A 22,784-nucleotide genomic window follows, 5' to 3' on the forward strand; every position below is an offset into this window, starting at 1 on the left:
CGTGCAAAAGACTTTGACTTAATGTAAGCAATTGCACGCAGTACACGCGAATGGGTCTGGCCGGCCGGGGGGGGGGGGCCCTACTCCTGAATCATATGACGAGACCATTTAATTATTTTTAGGGAAAATTGTCGAGTGCTAATTTAGTATTCAAACTTTTTTAAAACGCGACAACCTAATATCCTAATTTTCAATTTGCGACAATCCAATATCCTATGTTAATTTACCGTCGGTCAGAATTCAAAAAGACATAATTACCCACCTGTGGTTTGGAATAATGCACGAATTAATTTTTGAAATGACGAAAATGACCCAGCCTTAATCCTTTCTTTGCAAGTGGGAACCACTGTTCACCCACTCTACTACCTCAAATTCCAAATAAACCAGTTCCTCACGCCGGTGATGTAAAGTGAATGCGATGCCGTAAAAGTTGAAATCGACGCTTGAATGTGATGACAAAGTTTTCCCTATTTATAATCTCTAACCTGGAGAAATTCTTGGCTTATTATACGTAGATTGTCCGTAAAGTTAGGGCTTCTGATTTTCTGGTTATGTGGAGGAAGAGCAGAGCTTTAGAAGAACGTTCTTTTGCATTCTTCCATTCCTAATTGTTGTTTTGTCGATTCTTGCTCTGGTTTCTGAATGTCGATTTGATTTCTTTTGTTTTATTATAGACGATTCGGTTGTTTGAACAAACTGGTACGTTTCTCAACTGTAATCTCGCAATTCTTTGGGGGTGTGAATGGTTTTGTATCTGTTTAGGGGAGTTGTGTGGCCTAATTGAAATTTGAAATAGGATTTGTTTCTGTTTCTTCACGAAATTAACAAGGCTTAAGATTGCGATTGTTCACTAGTTCTAGTGTTTCGATGTTTGATCCTTGATTTTAGGATAGGATGTGTGTTGTCATGATTGATTTTGGGCCGCGGCGACAAAAGTAGGAAAGCAATTAGGGGTGAGCATTCGTTTTTTTTTTTTGTGTTTGGTTCGAACTGAAAAAACCGAAATTTTCAAAACCGATTTAATAAAATGGCAAATCGAATCGAAACCGAAATATGTAAAAATCGATTAAATCGAATCGAATTTTTTTTCCTGTTATTTTGGATATTTCAGTTAAAACCGAAATAAAGTCAAGCACAGAGAAGAAGAAGCCCTCAGCAGCAAAGAAGACGCAGCGGCAGCCGGCAGACGTGGCACTCGGCGGTTGATACTCAACAGGACAAAGAAGCCTCAAGGGGTTGACACTGCAACGAGCCGGAGATCGGTTCCGTCATATCAGGAGGGAAGGATCGGGAGGTGCGAGATGGACTGCCGGTTCCGAGATGGATTCTTTCCAGGTCCGCTTTTTTAATCTTTTATTTTTTCTTCCCTGCGTCTCTTATTTTCATTGTTTGGAGTTGGATTAATAATTCCCAAGTAGTGCATTTGATCTTTTTAGGCTCCCCGTGCCTTCTCTGTTCTGATTAAGCAATTTGGATGAAGTTGATTAGTCCTGTTTCTAGTAGGCGGAGGTTCAGCTTATAGGATTTATAAGGGGTTGAATCCAAAATGGGATCAGTTCTGTTAGAAGCGGGTTCTTATAAATAATTGCTTCTTATTTGACTTGAATCTGTTATCCCTAGTATTGTGATGCCGGAGCTACGATCTGTGTCGTTGAAGGGGAAACCACCAGCGTAGGGGAGCCGAAGCAGCAGCCAAAATCCAAAGCAACTTCTTCATTTGGATAGAAGAAGTCAACGCTGGGAGTCCCATATGCATCTTCTCGATTGACGCTTGCATCTTCGCCAGATGGCGGTGAGACAAGCGGCGGTGACTGCAATGGGCTAGGGTCATTTCAGCGTGGTGAGACAAGCTGCACTAAAGGGGAGAAAGAGAACGAAGGGGCTGGAGGTGGAGGGGGCATTTGCCGCTACTGGTTAAGGACCAGCTTGGTTTTGCCGCTGTTGAAAGGAAGAAGACGATAAGGGTAAAATTAAATTTAAAAAGGTCATTCATTACGTGTAAACGAGTTTTTGACAATTAACGATAAGGATAAAGTTAGTTAATTGTCAAAAATAATAAAGATAGCCGCTAATTAGTTACCGATTCAGTTAGTCAATAATCAATTGTATACATTAATCCAAACAGAGATATTAGCCGGTTATTCCCTATGATAAAAGTGCCACCTTCTTAAAACGAGAGTTTAGCATATTTTTAAAATCGAACCAGTATTATTGGTTTTAGTAAAACTGAACCGAAAGCTAATCAATTAACTAGTTACCGATTCAGTTAACCGTCAGTTCGATTTGTCACTTACCCAGATGTCACTACAATTCCATTAACCAATTTCCCTCTTCAAAATCTTAGATACAAACAGGGCTTCAATAGCGGTCCCCCCCTTGAAACATGCGTAAGATATGTGATACGTAATGGGCCCTAAACCCATCAAAAGACCCAGTGTCAGACAAATTCACACTTGGAATTATAATATCCAAAATTTTTTAGAGTGTTGGCATTGACTGATATCTTCAAAGGCTGACTTAAGAATGACTTACATATGTTCACTAATAATGTGCCCGGAAACAATTTCCTTGGCATAAACACGTGGAAGATATATAGTCAAAGTGATGGGTCAAGTCCACAAATTATATATTATTACTATTATTCCTCCCTCTCAATAGCTATTCCATGGCTGATCAACCGCCGTTGAAGACTGACTTTTCATATATACTTTGCTTCAAGTTCAAGGCTGACTTAGAAAATGACATAATTGGTCACAAGTAGTAAAATGCTGGGAACCATCTTTGGAACATGAGCATAGATAAACTTCACTCATACCTCAAGACAAATGGGTCAAAGTCCACCCCATAATTATTAATTCCTCCTTGTACTTATCATATGGCTACTCCTTTATCAGAACCATCTTATTTCTTTTTCATTTTTTATGGAAAAAGGTGAGCTACACAAGTCTAGGGTAGCTCTTTCCCTTACATCCGCTTTACAAATAAAATTGAAACCAGATCCTAAACTCATTACTACCCTTTCGGTTATTAAGAACTTTACAAGCTAACCAATCAACCAACTAATCCGCTTCCCGATACATATGCTTGAATATGATATTAAGGTTAAAAAACTCAACAAGGTTTCGATACTCCCTAATGATACTAATCAATCTCCACGAGGGTGAGATTCGACCATTGAAACAATCTATAAGCAATTTAGAGTCTCCTTCAATGGTGATTAGTAGGTCCTTGAAGTTAATCGCGATGTTGATAGCCTCCCATGCAACCCAACCTTCTGCAAGGTTGATCATCGTGATACCAATCCCAAACGCTTTGATCTCGAAGACATAACCTTGATGGTTCCTAGCAACACACCCAATGACACCGTTGCCATTAATCAAACATGAAGCATCAAAGTTGATTTTGATACAATCAGTTTTGGGTTTATTCCACTTAACAAGATTTAAACTTTTACTGTTAGTGTTACCCATGCAAGAAGAAGCTTCTTTAATTTCATTTCAGTAAGCAAAAGCTCTGCCAATGATGTTCTCTGCATTACTGAAACATCCATTAAAACATTTATTATTTCTATTATTCCAGATGAACCAAGAAACACAAGCAAATTTTTCTCTCAGGAAGTTATCCCTAGAATAACCATTTGGCTTGTTAAATAAAGACCACCACTGCCTGACCGACGAGAAAGAGTTCATGGGAATTAGAAATTCCTCATAAAAAATGCTCCAAATTTTTTTAGAGTTTTTACATCCAATAAACAAGTGGTCAAAGTCCTCTACCTCCCTACAAAAGGCACAAGCTGGGTCAATTCTTAGACCCTTGGCTATAAGACTATTTTTCGTGAGAAGTCTATTATTTAATAAGAGATAGAGAAAGATTTTAATTTTTGGGGGGAACATGAATTTCCAAAAATTAATTTGATAGTTGGTAGTAAGACACTCACCACTATTAAACCGGAACTCCTCTTCATAAGTTGTTTTAACTGAGAAGTTACCATCCGGGGTGAATTTCCAAACTCTTTCATCTTCATACTCCCCATGGGGAATTAAAAATAGGCTGGATACACTGCCAAGCCTGGTAAGTGGTAATAGACCTAATAAAATCCTCTTTCCACACTCTCCTTTCAAGGTCAATTACCCAACTAACCGTCAAATCCATATCAATCAAATCTCTCCTATTATTAAATTCAATTAGAGGACCATTACAAGTCCATGAATCCAACCAGAAATTTACATTTTTTTCCATTGCCAATTCACCACATAGAACCCCTTTTAATAAGTTCTCTGAAAGACAAGATGCCTCTCCAAGCCCAAGAAGAACTATTCTTTTTTTTTTTTTCTTGCATCCCAGAAATTATTGTTATTAAGGTATTTATTAGTCACTATCTTGACCCAAAGATTGTCATGGCAAGTTAAAATTTTCCACCCCAACTTAGCAAGAAGGGCCTTATTCATCCATTTAAGATTCCTCACACCTAAACCACCCCATTTTTTGGGAGAGCAAACCCTGCTGCACCTGACAAGATGAATGGGGTTTTGGCTCTTTGTACTCGACAAAATAAAGTCCCTTTAGTCTTTTTCTAAATCAGTGGACCACATTGCTTGGAATTTTAAAAGCTTGCATAACAAATTGAGGAACCATTGAGGTAGAAGAATTAATTAAAGTTAATTTCCCAGAGAATTTTTTTTCCAATCTACCAGTTTGTTATTCATTTTTTCTTTCAAGAGTTTCAAAGTATTTTTTGTCACTCTACCCTCAACAATGAGAGTACCAAGATAGGTTCTATTCCTATTCCCAATTGGGATTTTAAGAATTCCGGCCATAATTTTCTGATGCCTATTGGGGATGTTTTTGGAAAAGGAAAAGGTCAATCTAAAATAATTGGGCAATTGACCAGATGCTTTTGCAAATATATCCAAGATCTCATTGATTTTAATACAAGCATTAATAGAGGTTTTAGTAAAAATGATATAGTCATTCGTAAACTGAAGAATTGGAATTTTCGGACCTCCCTTAAAGGCTTTATAGCCAATATCATTTGTTCCACTCAACGCCTCTTTATAAAAATTATTTGCAAGGGCTTCAGCACAAAGGACAAAAATATATGGGGAGAGGGGATCACCCTGCCAAATACCCCAAATGGCCCTAATGGTACGAGTAGGAGATCCATTTAAGAGAATCTAAAAAGAAACAGAAGTGATGCATTCCATCCCTTGCTTGCCTCTCTTTTCTTTTCATAGTATGCATCATTTCATGAGCAATGAGAATGTTATCAATAATTTGTCTACTTGGAATGAAAGAACTCTGAAATGGGGAAATAATGTCATCTAGGTACAGCTTAATTCTGTTAACAAGAATTTTGGAAATGATCTTGTAAATAACATTACACGGGCTAATGGGTCTAAAATCATTAATCCGCTTCGGGTTATCACAATTAGGGATAAGGGTGATAAACATTCTATTTAACTCAACATTCATTTTCCTAGAATGGGAAAAAGCTTTAACTGTCTTATAGATAAAATCTCCAACAATATTCTTGAACGTTTTGAAAAAATAAACATTAAGTCCATTAGGAACAAGGACCTTCATATCCTTCATCGATAGAAGGGTATTATGAATTTCTTCATTTGTAACTTCTTTACATAGGGAAGTATTCAAAGATTCTGTTGCACAACCCCCTATGTTTGAAATGAAATTATCAACCTCTGAAATACCCTCAGACTTGAACCTTTTCTCGTAACCACTACAAAACACTTCTTTGATATTTTCAATGTCATCCACCTAGATACCATTGTCATTTCTGATTTTTTTTTTATTTTTTTTTAATTCTTCGAATAGTTGTGGCGGTGTGAAAAAATTTATTATCTTTATCTCCAAGTTTAATCCAATCAACTCTAGAATTTTGGGCCCAATAAACTTCTCTAGCAAGAGTGTTGTTAAGAAGCTTTTGAAGGGCAATGTCATCATTAATGTGTGTTCTATTATTTGGGTCATCCTCTAACTGCTCTTGGATCACCTGGAGTTTCAAAAGAATCTCTTCCTTCCTCCTTCTGATATTCCCAAAATGATGCTTACTCCAGAATTTGAGTTCTTTAACAAGATTATTTCTTTTCTTGCAAAATTGATAGGTCCTACAACCAATAATGTTGATATCCCAAGCCCTCTTTATAACCTCTTCAACACTAGGATCAAGGCACCACATGGCTTCAAATCTGAACGGTCTAGGACCATACGAAATTTGAGTATTATTATCAAGAATCATAGGGGTATGGTCTAATGCCATAAAAGGAAGATTAATGAACCTACAATTATTAAACTCACATCTCCATTCAGCATTTGACAGGACCCAGTCAATTCTTTCTTTGGTATTATTGTTTTTCCAAGTGAATTGGCCTCCCTCCATCTCTACTTCAATAAGATTACAATAATCTATTAATTGATTAAAATTTCTGGTTTGGTAAGGCTTAACTACCGAACCTCCTTGTTTATTCTCACTTCTTCTCATGGCATTGAAATCTCCCATATAATACACCACACCCCATGAGTACAATCAGAAATGTTTCTAATCTAGTCCCAAACTTTAATTTGATCAATTTTACAAGGAGGAGCATAAACAAAAGTATTCAGCCTACTTTTATTAGAGCTAAGATCAGTAATGCATGCATGGATAATCCTATCATTTGAAAAAATAATATAAATAGAGCAAGCTGATGAATCCCATAACAACCACAGACCACCTGAAAAGCCAATTGAGTCAACTAAATGGAATTTATCAAAATTTAAAGTTGACACAATATTTTTTGCTCTAGTTGGATTAACCCTTGTTTCCATAAAGCAACAAACACTTGGCTTGTACAGCCTACATAATTCAGCAACTTGTCTTCTCAACTGGATTCTTCCAGCCCCTCTAACATTTCATATAAGAATCTTCATTTGGTTACATTCGCTTCTTTAGGACCCTGCTCGTCCATGTTGAGAAGAGTTTCGGCCGAGCTTGGTAGCACAAGCTTGTAATTCAAGCGAGGGCACCAAGGTGGTTGAACGTTGGCCCAATTCTGACAGGCAGGAGTGATCGGAGTAAATTTGCTGGCATGTCCATTCCAAGTAGGGAGTTGAACCATCCTTTTTCGAATGAGCGTGAGAAAACTAAAATTTCAATAAAAATACAAGTGGGTTAAGTCCACGTATTAATTAGATACACTTTAATTAGATTCAAAATTGTCTTTTTTTAAGCAGATAAGGCACTATCTCACTAAACCCAAGAAAGATGAAGCGGATAAGGCATGTTGAGCAGATATTATGTTAATAAGTCACTTAAGTGCAACACTTCTAAGCGAGCCCTTATTAAAAAAAAAAGCTTTGACAGTTCACTCTAGTCTTTTAAAATCCGACTGTGGCTTTTGCATGTGGAAAGGTTAAGAATTAGGGTTTTAGAGACTCGATGAAGGAAAGGGCAAAATAGTCTTAAATTAAAGTTATACAAAAGGTATTTTTGAAATTTTGAAATGTCTAAATATCTTAAACTGATATTAAGTGTTTTAATTTTTTATATCAATTTAACTGATAGAAGGCTAAATGACCAAACTTGAGTTTTGGAATTTCAAACTAGTGGTGGATTAGGACCTTTGATTAATGGGGGCAGACATTATCACAACATCAACTTAGTGATAATAAGGTGGGTTTGGGGCAAGGACAATGTCAGCACCCAAAAGTGGATATTTCCCCCTTGTAACTTGTAAATCCCTGTTCAGACACTTCACAAGACTAATTCGACACCTCCTAAAGACTCTAGGTACCCTAAGATCCTTACTTGTCAAATTTCATTTTAGTGCTCCATCATTTGCCCCTTGATTGAAGCAGGATTCCTTTTCAGCAATCTTCATTGTTTAAGACCATGATCTCCTAAATCCCCTAGATACAGACCTCTTTAGACCCATTTGACCGCTCCAATGAGTCCAAAACCCTCAAAAACCCCACCCAACCAAGTTTCACCTAAAAACTCCATTCATAGCCCTCAAACTAAGCAAGATTTTATTTCACAAGTTGTTATTTGTTTGCACAACTCTCTCATGATATAACATCAACATAGTAGCCCTCCTTAAGTAAATCCTAATCACCCAAAAGTTGCTTACCCTTGGATCAAAATATTCCTTTGTTACAACTTTTATTAGAACCCCCTCCAAAACTTTAAAATAAGCAACACACCCCCCATACATCTTTTGAAAACCCCAGATTTACTTTATTTAGACCATTTTATCCTTGAAAATCCTCACAATACCCAAAATACCCCAACACATCCTTTTTCCTAGAAAACCTAGATTTGGGCCTCATTTGATAACACTTTTCAGAGGTTTGGTGTCTGAAAAGAAAGACTCATTTGGTGTTGCGTCTGAAAATCGATTTGAAATATTTTTTCAGATTTGAAATTTTAAGTCAATAGCCTAACACTTATGCGTTCAGACATAATTGAGAGGTGCATAAAAGACATAAATACCCTAAAAAAAATTTAATATTACATATTTTTTTCCTTCATGTAAATCAAATCGAATCCTCACTGCGAACTAATGAAGCTCTACCACCACCACCGCCACTGCACTCTCTCTGTCTCTCTCTCCGGTATTCCCGCCACCGTGGTTCTTCTCTCTCGCTCTCGCTCTCGCTCTCCCTCTGCCCTATCTTCCGCCACCACAGCGGTGGTTCTTGTTAGACAATTGTATACCCTTAGCTCCAATCAGAATGATGTACATTATGAATTTATTGTAAATGAATAAAATACATATTTGATTCATGTTCCCGTGGTGTGTTTCTGTATAATACCCTTAAACTGGACACTTATGAGACTCATGTGAGTTTAGAATGTTCACAACCGTTCGATAAGTCGGGGGAGATTTATCCTGCCAAGGGTGACACTAGTGTTCTGCCAAATGTTGGGGTGGCCTGTCTCAGCCGCCAGGGTGAGACCCAAGGCACATGCAGTGTAGGATTAATTGAATCTTTGAACCGGACTAAATTTCCAGTATTGCTCTGGACCTTGGAGATTGATGGGCAAAATTGGAAAGTTACACCTGACCCCTAGACTTGATTATGATACTACACTAGGTGTCGGATTGGGCTGTCTTTGATATGCCAATCAGTGAGATCCTTAGTGGGGGTCAAAACCTGGGTATGTTGGGACAGTCTGAGAATTCATCTGAGGGAGTGATCATAGTGACAGGATCAGCCCCTTTGTCAGACAAAGGTAATGATCGGGGATGCACTCTCTGATGGAAACCAAGACTGCCAGCAACCGATTTCAATCGTTGAGATTTGTTTTGCAAAATATATTTTATATGAGATATAAAAGTATATATATATTACGGTTTCTAATTGTTTGCAAAATGTTTTAATTCCCGGGATCCATGTGAGTTGAGGGTGCAGCACTGTTCCTTGCAGCCGAGGGAGAGGTCCTCTCTTGTCGGGTAGTGTTTGATCATTATGGAGTGAGAGGTTAAGTGTAAGACCATTGAGGGTAAAACCTGATGGGCTAATCTTGCATCTGCCCACAGTCCCTGGGTGTTACAAGGTGGCTTGGCCCAAGGACCACTTAGGGTAAGTGTTGGGCCCATAGAGCCCATGTGATGGGTTTCACGGGGTGCACTGTCCATAACAGTGTATTCGGCTAGGCCTTGTAACAAAGGCTGGGCTGAACCCATGTGGCTGACGTGTAGATCAATGTTTGGGTCCCACGCTATACAAGGAAGCCCAACCGGGCAGTAGTTTGGAAGGCTAAGTGAGCACATAACCTTATTGGGCCTAAAGCCCATTTCGAACTGGGTTGATTTGATCAGTTAAATAAGGGGCGAATTCTGAGATTGGATTAACAGATAGGATCGGGTCATAACCCTATCCACTCAGAGAGTCCAGATCTAAATGTGATTCAGATCTGGAGACCTCTTAATAAGATTAGTACAAGGCTGATCTAATCTGCAGATAAGATAATGGTTCACCCTTATCACTTAAAGGGAATTCTGATCCAAATATGACTTGGATCAGCAACTCCTAATGGGATTAGGAGCTGATCCCTTTAAGGTTATAAAAGGAGGAGGGGGCAGCAGCCTTTTGACACACTTCACATCCTATCTTCAAAGCTGAAATGACAGAAGAGAGAATTCAGCTTTACTACGCTAAATCTCTCTTGTCGCCTCCTTCCTGCCGCCGCCATATCTGCCAGTTCGATCTCCTGTTCTCAGTGGAAGTGATCAAGATCAGATCTTGATATTAGTTCTTTGTGGAAGGACTGATTTGAAGTAGTGCTCATGTGCCATTCAGCTGATTCTTGCGAAGGATCTAGTTCTTTTGAAGAACGTTGCTGATTCTGCTCCATCCTGCACTGCGCCATCTTCAGTGGGAGCAGTTTTTTGTTCCTTCCTTGAGCGTGAACACCTCCATTGAGAGATACTATTTCTCCATATCAGATATATCCCTCTCCTACAGCTTTTGTTCAAATCTGGTTCGGTTCTTGGCTCAAGATTGATCATTGAAAAATATAATTTTTCTAAAATAGGGAATACGATTCCCAGTAGGGAGGAGAGAAATTTTTGAAATTCGCCCATTCTATTCTGCAAGATTCGGGCGTCTATACGATGGATATCTCATCCCTTTAGTTCTTCTCTCTCTGCCCTGTCTTCCATCACCGACGCTGCAACTTACAATAGTGGTCCTCTGTCGCTCTCTATCTCTCTCTCTCCGCCCTATCTTTTGGCCGCCACCGCCGCTGCAAGTGGTTCTTCTCTGCCTTGTCTTCCGCCACCGCCGCTGTAAGAGAGTGAGAGCGAGAGAGAAGAACCATCGCCATGATAGTTCTCTCGTTCTCTCTCTCTCTCTCTCTTCACCATGTCTTCCCACAACCGTCGTTGAAAGTTGTAGCGGCGGCTCTCTCTCTCTCTCCCACTGTCTTCCCACTCTCACTCTCTCTTTCTGCCTCCATCCCCTGTCTTCCCACCACCGCCACTACCGCTACAAGTTATAGTGGCTGCTCTCTCTCCTCCCTGTCTTCTCTCTCTCTCGCTCTCGCTCTCTCTCTCCTCCCTCCCTCCCTCCCCGGTCTTCCCACCATTGCCACCACCACTACAAGTTGCAGTGGTGGCTCTCTCTCTTGCTCTCTCTTCTCCCTCCCTCCCTTCCCTCTCTCTCCCTGTCTTTTACCTTAATTTTTTATTCATTATTTTATTTTTTTATTAAACATTAATTATTTATTATTAAATTTACTTGTGTTATTTATTATTTATTAATTATTTTTATTAACTAGTAATTTTTATTTATTTTATTAATTTTTAAAAATTATTTTCATTTTTATTTGTGTAAATTATTAACTAGTAATTATTAATTATTTTAATATTTTATAGTCATTAATTATTTTTTTAATTTTAATCGTTTCATTTATTAATTAATAATTAATAATTTATTATTTTTTATTTGTATTATTTGAATGCAACACTTCACAGGCAGCTCACCATCATGCAGCACTTGCAGGCAGCTCGCCATCATGCAACACTTACAGGCAGCTCGCCACAGGCAGCTCGCCATCATGCAATACTTCACAGGCAGCTCGCCATCATGCAACACCTCACAAGCAGCTCGCCATCATGCAACACTTCATAGGCAGCTCGCCACCATGCAACAGGCAGCTCGCCACCATGCAACAGGCAGCTCACCACCATGCAACAGGCAACTCACCATCATGCAACACTTCACATGCAGATCGCCACAGGCAGCTCGCCATCATGCAACACCTCATAGGCAGCTCGCCACTAGGCAGCTCGCCATCATGCAACACCTCACAGGTAGCTCACCACTAGGCAACCCGCCATCATGCAACACTTCACAAGCAGCTCGCCACAGGTAGCTCGCCATCATGCAGCACTTACAGGCAGCTCGCCATCATGCAACACCTCACAGGCAGCTCGACCACCGCGTGATAATTCCTAGGAGCTCACCACCGTACCCCACATTTTACGGGATTGTGATTTGTAACGGCTATATTAGCTCACCCACTCCCCGATTTAGGTGGAAATGGGCCACCTTACCGGTTGGTGGCTTTATCCCCACCTAACACGAAAGCAGGTCCCATCACAGCGGAAATCCAGGATCTACTCCACCAAACCCACGAGGAAGAGATGGTAGCCCCTGCTCTCTAGCTCTCTCATTCTTTAATATCATTTTCAGCTCGCTACTAAGTGCTGACTTGGCCATCGGAGTGACCTCGCTGGGTAGACACCCCCGGGATCTCTGACTCATCTCTTTCAGGAACCCCAATTCTCGTCATTGCTGGCAGCCAGATCATCTCTAGCAGGGAGCAGCTGGGTTGCGCTACGCTAGGGAGCTCCACTTCAACCCCTGAGTCATAGGCCACTTGGGAGCAGACGAGCTGACGAGGTACTTAATCAAAAATTGATATGTGACCAGAAAACGTTACATCAATTACCATATTCTAAAATGCAGATGTCTCTGTCCCCCTTAGGATTTTATGGTTTTTGGTTTAAAAAATAAATGAAACATATATATAAGCTATTCACTCCCCTGTAAAATATGGCCATCTTTTAAAATCAGCCCGTGCATTTCATGGAGCTCTTCTTCTAATATGAGATCTATAATGGCCGGGTTAAATTTTATCGGGTTCGAAGAAAGAATGAAGACCGCACTTGGGTCAAGAAAAAGACATCAATACGTCACATATATGCAACGAGATAGAAATTTCAACTTACAGAGAAACAATAAGATATACGTGGGTCAAGCCTATGAAAACCTGGAAATGTTAAGCAACATGGAGGCAGTGTTGTTGCCCTCGTTTCGTTCCTATCTGTCCTAATTCAGTGCCTCTACATCTTCTGTTAACTAGAAACCAGAATGGGAAAAGGATTTGTTTTCACATTTTCACTCTACTTCATGATTGAGATCTTGATTTCTCATATACCTTTTACCTCCTGGTCAAATTTAGAACAGAATCATGTCTATTTTCACATTCCCACGAGAGTTGCAAATATTCCAAGTTAAACCATTTGTATTTTAAGATTGTTTGTTCATGTAAACAAGGTTCTAAATATCGATACAGGCCAGGCGTATCGGCCTGTATCGGTGCTTTTTTTATGTTTTATTTATTTTTTTTAAAACCGGTTCAGAGGGGTCGGTTTAAGTCCTGGCTATTCTTTGAACCATGGCCTGACCCGATACAACCCCTGTAAGGTTGCTGTATCGGGAAGGCCCCGATATGATACGTATCGACTAATACGGGTCGATACGTAATGATATTTTGAACCTTACATGTAAAGCAACTCCATCTGAAATTTGGCCTGTCAAACCCTGGCTGTAGTCTGTTTCTTTTCATTCCTTTCATGCAGCTATGTGCCTTCCTTCTTAATAAAAAACAACTAGGAACTTTGACCCGAAAAAGGAAGATTAAAGAAATAACAATGAGCAGTCTCTTTGCTAAATTCTTATATGAAAACAGGGTTCTCGACATCATCCAGACAAAATTCATCTTCTTCTAGAGTTCCAATTACTCTTGAAACAGATGCAGTCAAAACTCTAATTTTTTCCCTCTTTCTTTTGCAAATAAAAGCATGCTTGAAGGTCATGTGAAGCTACCAAACAATAGCATCCAAGATAATAGAGGTCAGACTTAAACTGAGAATGCAAAATCTGCAACAGAAGAAAATGTAGACCATTATTGTCAATGTGCCAGGAAAGCACAAAACCATTGGGATGTAAAATTTTTAGATAATTTTATTAATTACCTCTAATATAATAAAGTTGAGAAATACATTCACAATACAATTATAGAACATAATAATCAATTCAAATGTACATCCATGGCAATTGAAATTGGCCCAATAAAATCACATGGCAAGCCTTGTGGATGATTCTATGGGTTGTGTGTTACTACAAGATCATCATCTGGAAACCCTTGTGGATTTAGAAAAGGTTTTGGTGGAATCTGTAGAGTTCAATGCTGCTTTCCAACATCTCCACAACTCTGTTCATGGAAGGGCAACCTATAGGATTCATCTGTATGCACCATAGTGCAACCATAACCAACTTCTTTGCTATTTGTTTTTCCTCTTCCGTGATTGCTCCTACTCGCATGTCTTTTCCTTGGTTGAATTGATCATAGATCCAAGAGGGGAAGTAAATTTGACTTGAATGCTCTGCAAATGCATTTATGTTCTTTCTTCTTCCTACGATTTTCATCAATAGCATTCCAAAGCTATAATCATCAGCCTTGTATGAGACACCACCTATGTTTTTATAGAACAATTCTGGAGCTATATATCCCATTGTTCCACGTGCTGCTGTTAGGCTCACAATACTTTCATCTGTTGAATAGAACTTTGGAAGCCCAAAGTCTGATATCTTTGGAACAAAGTTTTTATCAAGAAGAATATTGTGGGGCTTGATATCAAAATGTAAAATCTGTATATCACATCCTTGATGTAGATATGCAATGCCACGAGCTATTCCCCCAGGCGATGTCATACATTTGCTTCCAACTGATCAGAGGGGTACTGTTTCCTTGTGGAGAAAAGATGTATTTCTCTAAAGAACCATTAGGCATGAAATCATAGACAAGAGCCCTTTTTGAACCCTGTGAACAGAACCCAATGAGTTGCACAACATTGACATGATGAATCCTTCCGATGGTGGCAACTTCATTGATGAATTCTTGGCCATTTCCCTTTATTGACCTAATATCTTTATTGCTACAGGATGGCCAGTTGGAAGCAGCTTTCCTTTAAATACCGAACCATAGCCTCCTTGGCCCAACTTGTCCTTGAACCCCCTTGTCATCTTCTTAGTGCTTGATAAGAGTACCTGATTGGCTTGAGAGTTGTGGTTCTGTAGAAAGTCTTCAATGTTATCATCCACTCTGTCGTAGTTTCCGAATCAAAAGCACCACCAGGAAATATACAACCACGCATGCTGCTATAAATAATCCTACATAAATTATTAGTATGGTTTCCATAACATAACTGTTAGAACCTTACAACCTAAAACCTAAACCAAATAAATCTAAACTACTCTACTCTTATGAAAGTGCCAGTATGAGATTGAATTGAACACATAGTATATATAACAAAGCATCTGTCACATCTTATGCTTATTAGCATTGCTCAATTTGACACGGAACCAGAAAGAGGTTGATTTCAGTTTTATACAGTTCAACCGACCATTCTTGGAACAGTTTTCCAAACACTATTGATACCATAAAGAAGATGCAAAAATTATTTGAAGGAGTTGTAGCATTTATCTGTTCTTGCGTAGTGTTGTAAAAATAATAAAGAGACAAAATGGAGCTTATCGGTAATCGTTTTCTAAATTGAAGTTGCAGTGATGTGAAGTTGCAGAATATCAAAACCGGGAATTACAGGAAGAAGGAGGGCGCTGAGTCATGACACTTGGCCACTCTCCTTAAAATTACATTTGCCCCCTAAGGTGCAGCCAGGTGATCGCAAATCAGTCGCTAAGATAAGACAATCCACAGGCTTCTGGTAGGCGTGCACTCGCTTACTAGACCTCCGCGAACATAGAAGATTGATGCTCAGATTTCACAAGGAAGATAGAGAAGAATGCCAAAAAATGGTGTGTGTTAACTAGGTCGGCCAACACTCTTCTTATAGAGTGCTCTTAGACCCGAATGAACATAGATGTGTCCTTTCAGACAGGAGCCTCTTCAGAACAGTGCACCTGTTCAAAGAGGAACAAGGAGGAAGAAGAGACACGAACAGGAGAAAACATTTTGATTTAAAAATTAAATTCAAAATTGAAGAGACACATTTTAAATTAAAGGGGTGTAATTTGGTTAAAACAAAATGATCCAGTGATTACACGCACACGTACACGCACGCACACACGCGTGGGTGCGTAAGTGTGAAAAGCACCCCCAACCTCCACCCCCCTCACATGCATGGAATATCTATAGTGCTCTCCTCTTATGGGTCCCTCCCTACCCATAGAGAGAGCAAAGCTACAAGTATACTCAACCTCCACTCCTTTTCCAAGCAATGTGGGACAATGAGTTTTACCATATACTCAAGGGTGGAAAGAGAAAAAGACAAAAAGCAAGAGGGAGGAGAGAGATTCTTGAAAATTTAAATCTTCCCCCAACAATCCCCCACAAGATTCAAAGTTACAAGAAGATCGAACAATCTGAGCAATGCAATGAGAAAAGTATTCATGGTGATGTCTTTTGGACTTCAATCAACACTTAAGTATGACAGGCTATGTTACAAAGTACGGGTGGAGTCAGACTCCTTCAACCTTTCCTCTTTGTTGTAACTAGCTAACCGGCCAACCAACTCAACTCACCAGTTCTTTAGTGATTCTTTTGTTTTGGAACATTTCGTCCTTGTTCCCCTCTTGGAATAATGAGTGTTTAGAGAGTCAGCCCTACATCTCTCTTAGAAGTGGCCACACTTCATACTCACTTAGGTCAGTTATTAGTGTGCACTACACACACTATTCCTAACTAGTTAAGAGCCTCATGTTCAATCTCCTCAAACTACAGTGAGCACTATCTTACCTCGGCATCTGAAATGAGACACAAACTAATAGTGCTTTCCCAAGTCATCTAGTGACTCGTTTTTACCCATTCAACCTAATTCCAAGGATCTTCTTTCACATAGGTTGGGTGTCCATTACTAATGACTTTGTAATGGGCTTCAGCCCCATTCCTACCGATGCCTCATAAACCACCTTAGAAATCTGTGGTTTGGTTAACGAATTTGCAAGGTTCTTTTTAGACCTTACAAAATCTAGAGTGATTGTACATTCGCTGAGGTATTGTCTTACCAGGTTATGCCTTAAGCGGATGTGCCTTCTTTTACCGTTGAACGTCTGGTTCTTGTCTTTGGCTATTCCTGCTTGGCTATCACAATTGAGAGATATGGACAGAAACGGACATGACCAAAGTGGTATATCTGCCAGCAAGTTCCTTAGCCACTCTACCTCGGACCCCGCCAATTCTAGTGCATTGAATTCAGCCTCCATTGTTGAACTTGTATTGCATGCTATGCTACCATCTTGACATATGCTCAGTCCCGGGCTTCCTTGATTAGGTCTAACTCTGCATCGAGGTCGGTCCAGAGGGTTGGAGCACCAATCTCTATAGGTACCATAGCTTCAGCTTCGTAGGTCAGACTAACGGGTGTCTCACTGGTGGTTGTAAGTGGAGTAGTCCTATATGCCTAGAGTATGCTTGGTAGTTCCTCGACCCACCTCCCCTTGGCCTGGTCTAACCGAGTCTTCAGGCTGTGTAATAAGTTTCGGTTGGTTACCTCGGTCTGCCCATTGCCTTGGGGTCGGTGTATAGCGGTGGTCCAATGGTCGATCTTCAGGTCAGAGTAGAGGGCCTCGAACTTTCAGTCAGTGAATTATGTCCCGTTGTCTGTAATGAGGATGCACAGAATGCCGAATCAGTAGACAATACTTTTCCAGAAAAAGTTCTAGGCATTGTGCGCGGTGATGCGTGCTAGAGCTTCGGCTTCCACCCATTTGGGGAAGTAGTCTACCATCACCAAGAGGAATTTTCTTGAGTAACCACAGCGGGGAAGGGGCCGAGGATGTCCATTCCCCATTGTGCGAATGGCCTTGGGCTGGTGATCGGCTTCAGGGGACTGCAGTCTAGTGATGGAGATTGGAGTGTCGTTGACAAATGCCGCATTTTTGAACTAACTGGGTTGCATCTTGCTTCATCGTCGGTTAGAAATAAACTTGCCAGAGTGCCTTGTGTGCCATTGTGCGTGCATCGGGATGGTCTCAACAGATACCTTCGTGGATCTCCCTGAGGACGTAGTCTGCCCCGGATGGGGAGAGGCATTTCAGGTAAGGGAGAGTGTGTGAGAGGCGGTAGAGTTCCGGTCAATGTAAGGGGGGAAAAGATTCATTCCCAATTCATGAGGGGATGGTATTTATAAGGGGTGCATAAACACATTTGGAAAACCAATAAAACAAATCGAGAGATACTAAGCTCTAAAAAGGCCAAAACATTTGCGGGGCTGGGGAATTCACTAAGAATGGTGTTTACGGGGGGTAAATACATTTGAAGAATAATAAAACAACTCTAAGGGGGAATGAACTATTAAAAGTTCAAAACAAAATCTCTTTGAATGGAACATGAACTTCTAACGAGTTAACTTTCATGAATGTTAAAATAAGAGACACTAGAGGTGTATAGTGGGTGGCCCGCGGGCTGTCATGGGCCGTGTCACCTTCCTCGGTGAAAAATTTGGGGGTTAGCACAATACGACCCACAACCCAGGCCTGTGCAGGCCCATGCCGTTCTGCGAGTCGAGCTAGCCCATGGATCGAGCCTTGGGCCCAGTCGGGTTGGGCCAATGTTATTTATTTTAAAAAATGACAAAAAACTTAAAAATTTTAATTTTATATGAATTTTGTATATACAATTGCTTATATATACAATAATTAAATAAATTAGTATAACAAAATTAAAAAAAAAATTATTTTATTAATATATTATATAATGATAGAGGATGATTTGACCCGACCTACTGAAATGATGACACGTGGACCTGACTCAGCACGAGCAACAGCTCAGCAGCCTGGCTTGACCGCGACCGAGTAATGAGTCTGTAGAACAGCTCGCTACGTCATAGCTCTCTATAAGGGGAGCTCGCTACAATGCGAGCTCCAGATTCCCCGAGCTACTGAGAAGGGAATACTCCAAGATTATTTCAGCTCGCGAGCTAGGGAAACTAGCTCGCTCTAGCACCTGGGCAGAAGAGCTACCCCAAAGACCAACCTTGATGAGGGTCACCTCGAAGTACCCCTAAGAGCTTGCTACAAAGTAGCGCACGGCAAGGATAGCCCACTACGAAGTAACTTGCGACTGTGATGCGACACTCTCAGGAAGCTTCCATCTGACAAGACCGTACTCGTCAGACTGTGCCACATCTCTTGACCGACGGCGTAGTCCCTGCTCAATTGACAGTCTGCCCCATGTCTCTCGACAGATGGTGGCATGCTTGTCCCTTCGGAGACATGTCACTCAGCCGAACAGGCAGTACGTTGTAACGATCACCTGCGCAGCCCTGGCAGGTAACGGTTGCGACAAGAGCTCAGTGGCGGTTACGCCTGATTTGACACGGACACCCCTATAAAAGCCCTCAAAGCGGAGAGTCAGACTCTCGCTCGAATTAGATCTGAACTTGCACTCTTACTTGCTCACGAGCTAATCTCGAGACATAGTGATCTAGCGCGATCTACACTCTTAGCCTTTTATACTCTCTCTCTTCTTCTTCCCCAGCGTTCTAACTTAAGCTTCGGATTATTCCCGCCGGGCAAATCCCCGGGAGTCCTTCTTCTTCATCTTCTCAGGTGTCATTCGTTGCCAAGAAGGAGCCAGTCCGCAGCCAGTTAGGAGTGCACAGATAGTGCCGCATCATTTGGCGCCGTCTATGGGAACGCTTCTAAAAGCCTTCCTCTAAGCTTTTACAACACCTTCTTCCAAAAACATAGCATTCTTCATGGCTTCTTCCAGCAATGCCGGACATGGCAACAGCCAGAACGCTTATGGGGAGCAGCCCCAACTTCCTACTGTCTGCATTGAACAGTTTACTGTCCCCCTCATCATGGACGGAATCCCCAGCTTGAATGTGCCTCTTATAGTGGCACCCGCCATTGCCCCGCTCCCTTCTACAGTAGGAGCCACCTCTGCTGAACCCTTAGTTGTTCCCACAATGGCCAACCCGAACCAACTAGAGGACTTAGTGCAATGCATGCGGGCCATGCAGGCTCAAAGCAACAGTTCCAACAATGTCAACTCTACCAACAGCAAGTACTAGACCAGGTTTACTAGTACCAGTACCAGCAGCAGTTTCCCTCTCTGCCTCAGGCCCAGGTGTCACTTCCCTCTTGGCACCCGGCCACGAAGCAGGCCAAGCCAACCCGTCGGAGTGAGCGGCCTCGTTGGGGAGAAGCCTCCCAGGTCCAGGATCCAGCCAAGAGCCACGCCTCTTCCCGTAGCAAGAAGGAGAGGCCGGCTGCCCCCTTGGCACCCGCCTCGTAGCCTGTGGGCGGGTCAGGGGCCTCTCACCCAACAAAGCCCGTGTCACCACAACCTTCGCAGTTCGAGCTCCCGTTAGCGGACAATCCGTTCGAGGTCCTTGCAGCGGGCTACAGACAAGGCCCTTCAGTCTAGAGTCATCACCAGCAGTCCGAGCCTATCGAGCTCAGAAACACCGAGGCGTCGAGCACCAACGCCGAACCAGTAAAGCAGCAGCGAAGACGTCGGCGAGCTCGCCGAATTGCTTCCAGAGCCTCTCCCGAGCTCAAAGGAAAGGAGGAGGTGTGCTCAGCTGAAGTGGAAGCTACCCCCCTCCTCTCAGTTTCTTCCCCACTATCTCCAGAACTCCTTGTTGTACCCATGCCAAAGGATTTCAAGCTCCCTCCTCTAGACAAGTATGATGGGTCTTTCGATCCAAATGACCATGTGGACGCCTTCCATTCCCGGATGCACCTGGCACGGGCCAGCGAGTCCTGCATGTGCATGGCCTTTCCACTACTTTGAAAGGAGTGGCCTGCACATGGTACCGGAACCTCGCGCCCGGCTCGGTAAGAAGTTGGGCGCAGTTCGTGCAGGTTTTCTACTCCCACTTCGTCACCAGCAAGAGATGCCCGCGAACTTAGGAGAGCCTCCTCGGCATAGTGCAAAAGGAAGGGGAGTTCATCCGGAGCTACACCAAGCGGTTCAATGATGCTTGTTTGCAGATACCCGACCTAGATCCCGTAGTTCGCCTCACAGCAGCCAAGCAAGGTATCACCCATAAGGAGTTCAATCAAGTGACACGTAGTTGTCAACCAACCCAAAACCGTAACCGAGTTCCTTAAGCTCGCAGATCGGTTCATCGAGTAGGAGGAGATCAACCAGAAGGGCAAGTAGGCCGCAAAAAAAAGAAAGAGGGAGCCAGAACCCCCGTCTCAGGGCGACAGCAAGAAGAAGAAAGACATAGCTCGGGGGGCGAGGCCAGTTCAGCCCTCTCGAGCTCCAGCAGTAGAAAGGGACTACACGCCCCTCAACACAAAACGGGCTGATATCCTCATGGCGATCAAGGACACTCCATTTGTGAAGTGGCCACCTTGGTTGAAGGCTGACCCTAGCACCCGAAATAAAAATTTGTATTGTAGCTCTAATAAAGATCACAGTCATAGTACCGAGAGTTGTAAAAACCTCCGCGATGAGATAGAAGAGCTCATCCATTGCGGATATTAACGAAATTTTGTACAAAATAATAATAATAATAATAAAGCAGGTCGACAAGGGGAGTAAGGTAGAGACGCTCCCGAGTCCAGGAGGCAAGCAGAACAACCGCAGAAGCAGCCCCCCGAGGAGAGACCAGTCCAGGGGATCATCCATGTTATAGTCGGAGGCTCGATCGTGGCGGGCTGCACCTCAGTAGCAGCTCGCGCGTCAGCTCATGAGACCGGCAGGGAGGGGCAGAACCCTCCGAAGTGCCCAAGGACAGAAGACCCCATCTTCTTCATGGAGGACGATGCACACGGGGTCCATTACCCCCATGACGACGCGCTCGTCATAAAAGTGAAGATCAATGACTTTGAAGTCAAGCGAGTCCTCATCGATTCAGGCAGCTCGGCAGGCATCCTCTTCAAAGCGGCCTTCGACAAACTTCAGCTTCAGGAGAGTGACTTAAAGCCCACGAACACTCTCTTGGTGGGCTTCAGCGGAGAGGAAGTTCGACCCCTAGGAAGGGTGACGGTACCTGTGGAAGTCAGCACCTGGCCTAGCATTGTGAGGCTCAACCATGACTTCTTGGTGGTTGCGACCCCCTCCCCGTACAACGCCATAGTAGGTCGGCCGATTACTCATGCTTTACGGGCTGTGGTGTCCACCTACTACTTGGCCATGAAGTTCCCCACGGACTTTGGCATCGAGGTAGCGCGAGGTGACCAACTTGAGTCTCGCAAATGCTACGGCACCGCCCTCAAGGGAAAAGCCAAGGTGGCCGACAACCTCGAGCTGGAGCGACCTACGGAGCAGAGCAAGGAGCGTGCTGTGCCTACGGAGGAGACCGTCTCCATCCCAACCTCGACAGAGGACCCTACCCGAACACTTTAGATCGGTGCTTCCGTCGAGGAGTCCCTGCGATCTGAACTGGTATGTTTTTTACTTAAGAAATTAGATGTTTTTGCTTGGTCCGTGACGGAAATGCCCGGCATAGACCCCAGCATTATAACTCATAAGCTTAATACTGATCCTGTAGTTAGGCCCGTTAGATAGAAGAAACACAACCTAGCCCCGGGGCGGTGGAGGGCAATCGACGAGGAGGTCGGGAAGCTCCTTGCGGCCAATTTTATCAGGGAAGTCCATTACCCAAGCTGGGTAGCCAACCTCGTTCTAGTAAAAAAGGCTAGCGGTAAATGGCACATGTGTGTCGACTAAACCGACTTGAACCGAGCTTGCCCAAAGGACTGCTTCCCACTCCCCAGGATTGACTGCCTAGTGGACGCGACCTCGGGGCATGAGTTGCTGAGCTTTCTAGATGCCTACTCGGGATACAATCAAATCAAGATGGACCTAGCCGATGAAGAAAAAACTGCCTTTATAACTGAGCTCGACCTGTACTGTTACAAGGTCATGCCCTCGGATTAAAAAATGCCAGGGCGACCTTCCAAAGACTTGTAAATAAATTGTTTGAGCCATTGATTGGCCAAAAGGTGGAATGTTATGTAGATGACATGGTCGTCAAAACCCAACTTTCTTGCGACTTAATACAAGACTT

At 42.4% G+C, this 22,784-nt stretch overlaps 1 long non-coding RNA gene and 1 pseudogene across 2 annotated transcripts; one reads left to right on the plus strand and one right to left on the minus strand.

Annotated features, from left to right (window-relative positions):
• Positions 1-398: 398 nt before the first annotated feature.
• On the plus strand, positions 399-2,173 carry LOC148880792 (uncharacterized). Of its 2 annotated transcripts, none has more exons than XR_016104657.1 (4): positions 399-699; positions 889-953; positions 1,112-1,335; positions 1,437-2,173. It is a non-coding gene; the product is annotated as an uncharacterized LOC148880792 (long non-coding RNA). The 2 variants fall into 2 exon arrangements; XR_016104656.1 differs by having other exon boundaries at positions 1,621-2,173.
• An 11,721-nt stretch (positions 2,174-13,894) lies between these two features.
• On the minus strand, positions 13,895-14,999 carry LOC148880793 (rust resistance kinase Lr10-like; annotated as a pseudogene).
• Positions 15,000-22,784: the final 7,785 nt, after the last annotated feature.

This window comes from Nelumbo lutea, chromosome 1 (assembly GCF_056320005.1).
Source record: "Nelumbo lutea isolate HS-2025 chromosome 1, American lotus-T2T, whole genome shotgun sequence".
Taxonomy (NCBI): Eukaryota; Viridiplantae; Streptophyta; class Magnoliopsida; order Proteales; family Nelumbonaceae; genus Nelumbo; species Nelumbo lutea.